General features: G+C 45.4%; 1 pseudogene; it reads left to right on the top strand.

Moving 5' to 3' along the window:
• The first annotated feature begins 323 nt into the window (after positions 1 to 323).
• LOC110742570 lies at positions 324 to 1,593 on the top strand (annotated as a pseudogene).
• Positions 1,594 to 6,212: the final 4,619 nt, after the last annotated feature.

The raw sequence follows: 6,212 nt of genomic DNA, 5'->3' as shown, positions 1-6,212 counted from the left end.
TGAAGGGGAGTTACTTGTGGCCTCTAAGGCTCTTTTCTGCTCTGACAGTTGATCACCCAAGACTCAGGGGCTCCCCAAGAACACAGGTATGCCTGTGCTCCTTTCTTTTCTTTTTTTTTTTTTTTTGAGACGGAGTCTCGCTCTGTCGCCTGGGCTGGAGTGCAGTGGCCGGATCTCAGCTCACTGCAAGCTCCGCCTCCCGGGTTTACGCCATTCTCCTGCCTCAGCCTCCCAAGTAGCTGGGACTACAGGCACCCGCCACCTCGCCCGGCTAGTTTTTGTGTATTTTTTAGTAGAGACGGGGGTTTCACCGTGTTAGCCAGGATGGTCTTGATCTCCTGACCTGGTGATCCGCCCGTCTCGGCCTCCCAAAGTGCTGGGATTACAGGCTTGAGCCACCAAGCCCGGCCTGTGCTCCTTTCATTTGTGAATTTCATTCTCCCCACTGACCATTATTTCCTCTTGTCCATTTCCCTTCCACACATTCCCAGAACTTCTATTTTTTCCTCCTTTTTTCGGGGCCCCACCTTCTTCACATGAAGTCTCCTCTAATAACACTCCCATCTGCAATCCACAGAGATGGGGTTAGCGTATGTGAGCTAGGATTCAAGTGATGGGGGATTCCTCAAGGTCCTAAGAGATGGGGTTTCTAGCCAGTACCTAGCACAGTGCTTGGCATGAAATAGATGCTTAATAAGTATTTGCTGGGTGTAGAAAGTATGAATGAATAAATAAATTATTTTTCTGAATCTCCCCCCAGTTTTCCTCTCCAACCCCTTCCACAATGTTGAAAGCAGCATACAACTCAGGGAGGGGTCATCCTGGTTTGGGTTTCCCCAGAAGCAAACCGTGAGACAAGCAACGGAGTGCAAGTTGTTTATTTGGGAAGTGACCCCAGGAAATGCTGGTAGAACAGTGGAGAAGTAAGGTAGGGAAGGAACAGATACCAGTAAAAATTGTGTTACCAAGCAAGTCATCACTAGAGGCAACCAGAACTTAACTCTGCTGGAGAACTCCAGGAACCAGTGTAGTTACCCCCACAAAAGAGGAAAGAGGAGAAGCCTTCGGGTCAGCTAGGTACTGAACACACCAGGTCCTGCAGAGCGGAGAGTTAAATCCAAGGTCATGGCAAAACATCTGAAGTTCATTGCCAGGACTGTGATGGTATGGGAAAGGAACATGGAAGGTGCATACAGGACCCTAAGCAGAATCCTCACTATGGATAGGCTGATTGAGGGCACTAAGCCTCGGCAGTACTATGAGAAGCCATGCTGCCGGCAACAGGGGAAAGCTACGAAAGGTGCTGGTGGATCTAGGCATGGAAATGGCTCACAAGATCAACTTTTGATGTGCAAGAATTGGGCAGACCCGTGCAGGGTTGCTGAGACCTGTGGATGCAACACCCAGTATGAAATCCTCATCCAGTTTTGTCTCTCTCTTCTTTCTACAATCCCATTTCCTATTACCGTTCTCCACAAAAAACTCAATCACAAGTTTGCGAGAAGGCCTCCACATATAGAAACAATCCCATTGGTCAGCAGTGGACTCTCTTTTATTAAATGGAAGAAGAAACGGAGTCTGAAAGTAGTCTAGGAGTAGAATGGTGTTTGCCAGGGGCTGAGAAGGAGGCAATGAGGAGTTATTGTTTCATGGTACAGAGTTTCAGTTTGGGAAGATGAAAATGTTCAGGAGATGGATGATGGATGGTGGTGGTGGTTACACAAAAAGGTGAATGTACTTAATGCCACTGAACTGTACATTTAAATGGTTAAGATGGTAGATTTTACATTTTACTACAAAAAATTGTTCGAAAGTCTAAACAAACAAACAAAAAGGAAGGAGCCAGGGTACTTATCTACCAAATCCCATTTGGCAATGATTGAGATCCACTGTCAGGGAAAGCTAGCCCCATGGTGCTTCCAGCCTGCAGCAGGCGAAGGCATAGTGATCACTGGCATCCAGAGAACACCCCTAGGCAAAGAGACCCAGGTGCTGGCAATTAGTATTCAGGCTGGCAACCATGGAAGCAGTTAAGGTCAAGGAATATGGGGGGCCCACCTGCAGCCCCTGCTACAGGGATAAAGGTGAGGAGTGAAGTATTGGTGTAAACGTAATTTCAGTTTTTGCCATTAAAGTAATTGCCAAAACTGCAATTACTTTTGCACCAACCTAATAGAACTGCTTGAAACCGTTCCCTTTTCCTCTTCCCCAGCTCCTAAGTACAGCCCATTCCAAACAGATAAAAGTATTGTCTTGCATTTGTGAAACACCTGCACTTTAAAAACCTTTCTCTCACCTTTATAACCCTGACGTGATATCCCTGCAGTGAGCACCAATGGCCATCCCTGAATGTTCAGGGCTCCCCAGAGTTATGCAATGTCCTTCCTGAGAGACAGGGAGGGCAGAAATGGTCTTGCTATTGTGTCTATTTGGCAAATGAAGAAAATGGAGTACAGAGACAAGTAATGCCCTTTTATTAGAAACAGAATAGGGCCGGGCATAGTGGATCATGCCTGTAATCTCAACAGTTTGAGAAGCTGAGGTGGGGGGATCACTTGAGGCCAGGAGTTCAAAACCCGCCTTGGCAACATAGCGAGACCCTGTCTTTACAAAAAATTTAAAAACCTTAGCCAGAGGTACTGGTGCATACCTGTAGTCCCAGCTGCTCGGGAGGCTGAGGTGGGAGGATCACTTGAGCCCAGGAGTTCAAGGCTAGAGAGAGCTAGATCATGCCACTGTACTCCAGCCTGGATGACAGAGCGAAACCCTGTCTCTAAAAATAAAATAAATACATAGAAACGGAATGAATTAGAAGATAAGCGCTTCCACAGAGGCCAGAACTCTTTTCACGGCTCCAGGAGGTGTTATGTCCTGGATAGATGTTGTGGTCTTGTCATGGGTCTCTAAAATTTAGCTCCTTCCTGTCTGGTAGAACCCCCTAAACTGAGACACTCCCGTCCCTAGGCGGCCCCTTGTGTGGTTCTGTGAGCACAGAGTTAGGACAAAACACAGCTGATCTCGCCAAGAGTCCTCTGACACTCCATCCCATTCTGAATTGGGAACGAAAATCCCTGAGCTTTTGATTCAGCCTTGCCACTCACTTCCTGTAAGGCTATGCCCAAGGCATTTGACCTCCTGACCCTCATTTGCCTTATCTATGAAATGGTCAAACCCGGCCCGGCGCGGTGGCTCAAGCCTGTAATCCCAGCACTTTGGGAGGCCGAGATGGGCGGATCATGAGGTCAGGAGATCGAGACCATCCTGGCTAACACGGTGAAACCCCGTCTCTACTAAAAAATACAAAAAACTAGCCGGGCGAGGTGGCGGGCGCCTGTAGTCCCAGCTACTTGGGAGGCTGAGGCAGGAGAATGGCGTAAACCTGGGAGGCGGAGCTTGCAGTGAGCCGAGATTCGGCCACTGCACTCCAGCCCCGGCGACAGAGCAAGACTCCGTCTCAAAAAAAAAAAAAAAAAAAAAGAAATGGTCAAACCCATGAGATAAGGTAGAGACTCTTTTGTCAGACTGTAAAGTGCTATAAAAAATGTAAGATATTATCATTACTGGGGTTAAAAATGTCTCCTTTCTCTGAACTCCTAATGTACTTGTGTAAAAACCACACAATAGCAATAACATTTTCTCCCACCACTGTATTTCAAATGACTTGCCCTTCCTGCAGGTGCCGTGTTTTTTCTCGTCTCCATGTCTAGGCAGGAGCTTTTCTCTCCGTCTCTGCTTAGGTTTTCTCCAAGCTCATCTTTCAGGACTCTACTCAAGTGACACTGCCTGGAATTCTTTCCTGGTTACCTCCCTCTGCAGTCTAAGCAGAATGTCCCACCTCTGTGTACCCATGATTTCCTGGGCTCCCCTCTATTCTTGTTGCTTTCCTTGTTTCCCCCATCACAACCATAAACCCCTGCTAAGCAGGGGACCCTGCTTTGCTTTTCTTTCTTTATTTTCTTTCTTTATTATTATTATTATTATTATTATTATTATTTTTGAGATAGGGTCTCCCTTTGTTGCCCAGCCTGGAGTGCAGTGGCGGAATCTCTGCTCACCACAACCTCTGCCTCCGGGTTCAAGCAAGTCTCTTGCCTCGGTCTCCAGAATAGCTGGGATCAAAAAAAAAAAAAAGAAGTGAAAATAGCCTTAACTGATGACATTCCACCATTGTGATTTGTTTCTGCCCCACTCTAACTGATGTACTTTGTAATCTCCCCCACCCTTAAGAAGATGCTTTGTAATTCTCCTCACCCTTGAGAATGTACTTTGTGAGATCCACCCCCTGCCCGCAAAACATTGTTCCTAACTCCACCGCTTATCCCAAAACCTGTAAGAACGAACGATAATCCACCATCCTTTGCTGACTCTCTTTTCAGACTCAGCCTGCCTGCACCCAGGTGAAATAAACAACCATGTTGCTCACACAAAGCCTGTTTGGTGGTCTCTTCACATGGACACATGAGACAGGAGCCTTGCTTTTTTTTTGAGACGGAGTTTTGCTCTTGTTGCCCAGGCTGGAGTGTAGTGGTACGATCTTGGCTCACTGCAACCTCTGCCTCCTGGGTTCAAACAATTCACCTGCCTCGGCCTCCCGAGTAGCTGGGATTACGGGCACCTGCCACCATGCCCAGCTAATTTTTTGTATTTTTAGTAGAGATGGGGTTTCACCATGTTGGCCAGGCTTGTCTCAAACTCTTGACCTCAGGGAATCCACTCACCTCAGCCTCCCAAAGTGCTGGGATTACAGGCATGAGCCACTGTGCCCAGTGGGATCTTGCTTTTATGTCCCCATACACAACTCTGTGTTAACATATAGACAGTGCTTGATAAGTGCTTGTTGAGTGGATGAATGAATAAAGAACAGATAAGAGTTGTATATTTCCTCAACCCAGGTATAAGCTACTTGAGGACAATGAAAGGACACTAGACTTGAAATTAGGGGACCTGGATTATTCTTCTCTGCTTCATGTTAGTATTGGAGAAGAGCCTTTTAGCAGCAGCATCAGAAGATGCCCCATGTTAGACCCAGTTAATCTGGGTCTAACATGATTTAGGGCATTTATTTTCACCATTCCTACAGCACTTGTCCCAGAGTTTGAGTCAAATTCCAGACTACAGAGTTCTACAATTTCAACTTGAAAAAATGTCATTTGCTCCTGAAAAATTGCTGACTTATTGTTGGCCTCCCTTTGCCTGTTACATTCTCTGCCAGTGAGAAACTATATTTCCCTGCTGGATGAGTGCTTCTTTCGCAGCCACTTAGTAATCACTGGAAAACCTATTGTTTTTACTATTGTGGCTTGATTAGACATTAGCGTTTATTCAGCCTAAAATGTTCCAGGTACTGCACATGAATTACAGCGTTTTGGACTTAGAAGGAGCCTTAGAAATTGTGGGTTTAGAGCTTGACACATAAGTTTGATTGCTGGCTTCTTGGACAAACCTTAGTTTTTTCATCTGTCAAATGAGGATAGTAATATTTCACAGTTTTTCTGAGTATTAAATAGTATAAACACCCTCTAATTAGGAACATCTTCAGTATACAGTGCCTTGGATATAAGAAAACTGAAGAATTGTTTTTCTTCCTCTCTTCAGTTTACCAATCAGCAGCTTAAGGCCCAGAGAAGTAAAAAGATCTAAACAATATCAAATTGCTAGTCTGGAAAACACCCAGCGTTTGAACCTGGTATCTTAATGTCAAGCCCCAAACTATTTCTTTTTCCCATGTGGTAAATTTATAAAATCTCTTAATTATCTACCTAAGAAGTAATTTTTCCTAGGCTACAAGTAGATATCTCAGTTGGCAGGCCAAGTAAAGAACAGCAAATTAATTTTTTAAATCTTTTTATTTTTATTTTTATTTTTTGGACAGAGCCTTGCTCTGCTATTCAGGCTGGAGTACAGCAGCAGCTTCTTAGCTCACTGCAGCCTCCAACTCCTGGCTTCAAGCAATTCTCCTGCTTTGGCCTCCCACAGTACTGAGGTTACAGGCATGAGTCACCAGGCCTGGCCAAGAACAGCAAATATCTGAAAAAGAAACACACAGCTCTCTGTAAGAGACTGGTGTCCAACACTTAGGGATCTCCTGCACAAGCAAAGTCACCTTCCCTCAAATGCTTTGTCACCAAGGCTAGCCTACGCCATGATGAAAGTTTAAATTCAGGTCAATGGGTAATATTGTGCAAAATGCCTTTCTTTCCCCAGGGTAAACC

The sequence above is a fragment of the Papio anubis genome, chromosome 1, assembly GCF_008728515.1.
Source record: "Papio anubis isolate 15944 chromosome 1, Panubis1.0, whole genome shotgun sequence".
In the NCBI taxonomy this organism is placed as follows: Eukaryota; Metazoa; Chordata; class Mammalia; order Primates; family Cercopithecidae; genus Papio; species Papio anubis.
Note: the sequence above shows the minus strand (reverse complement) of the source record. Positions and strands in the feature narration are given on the sequence as shown.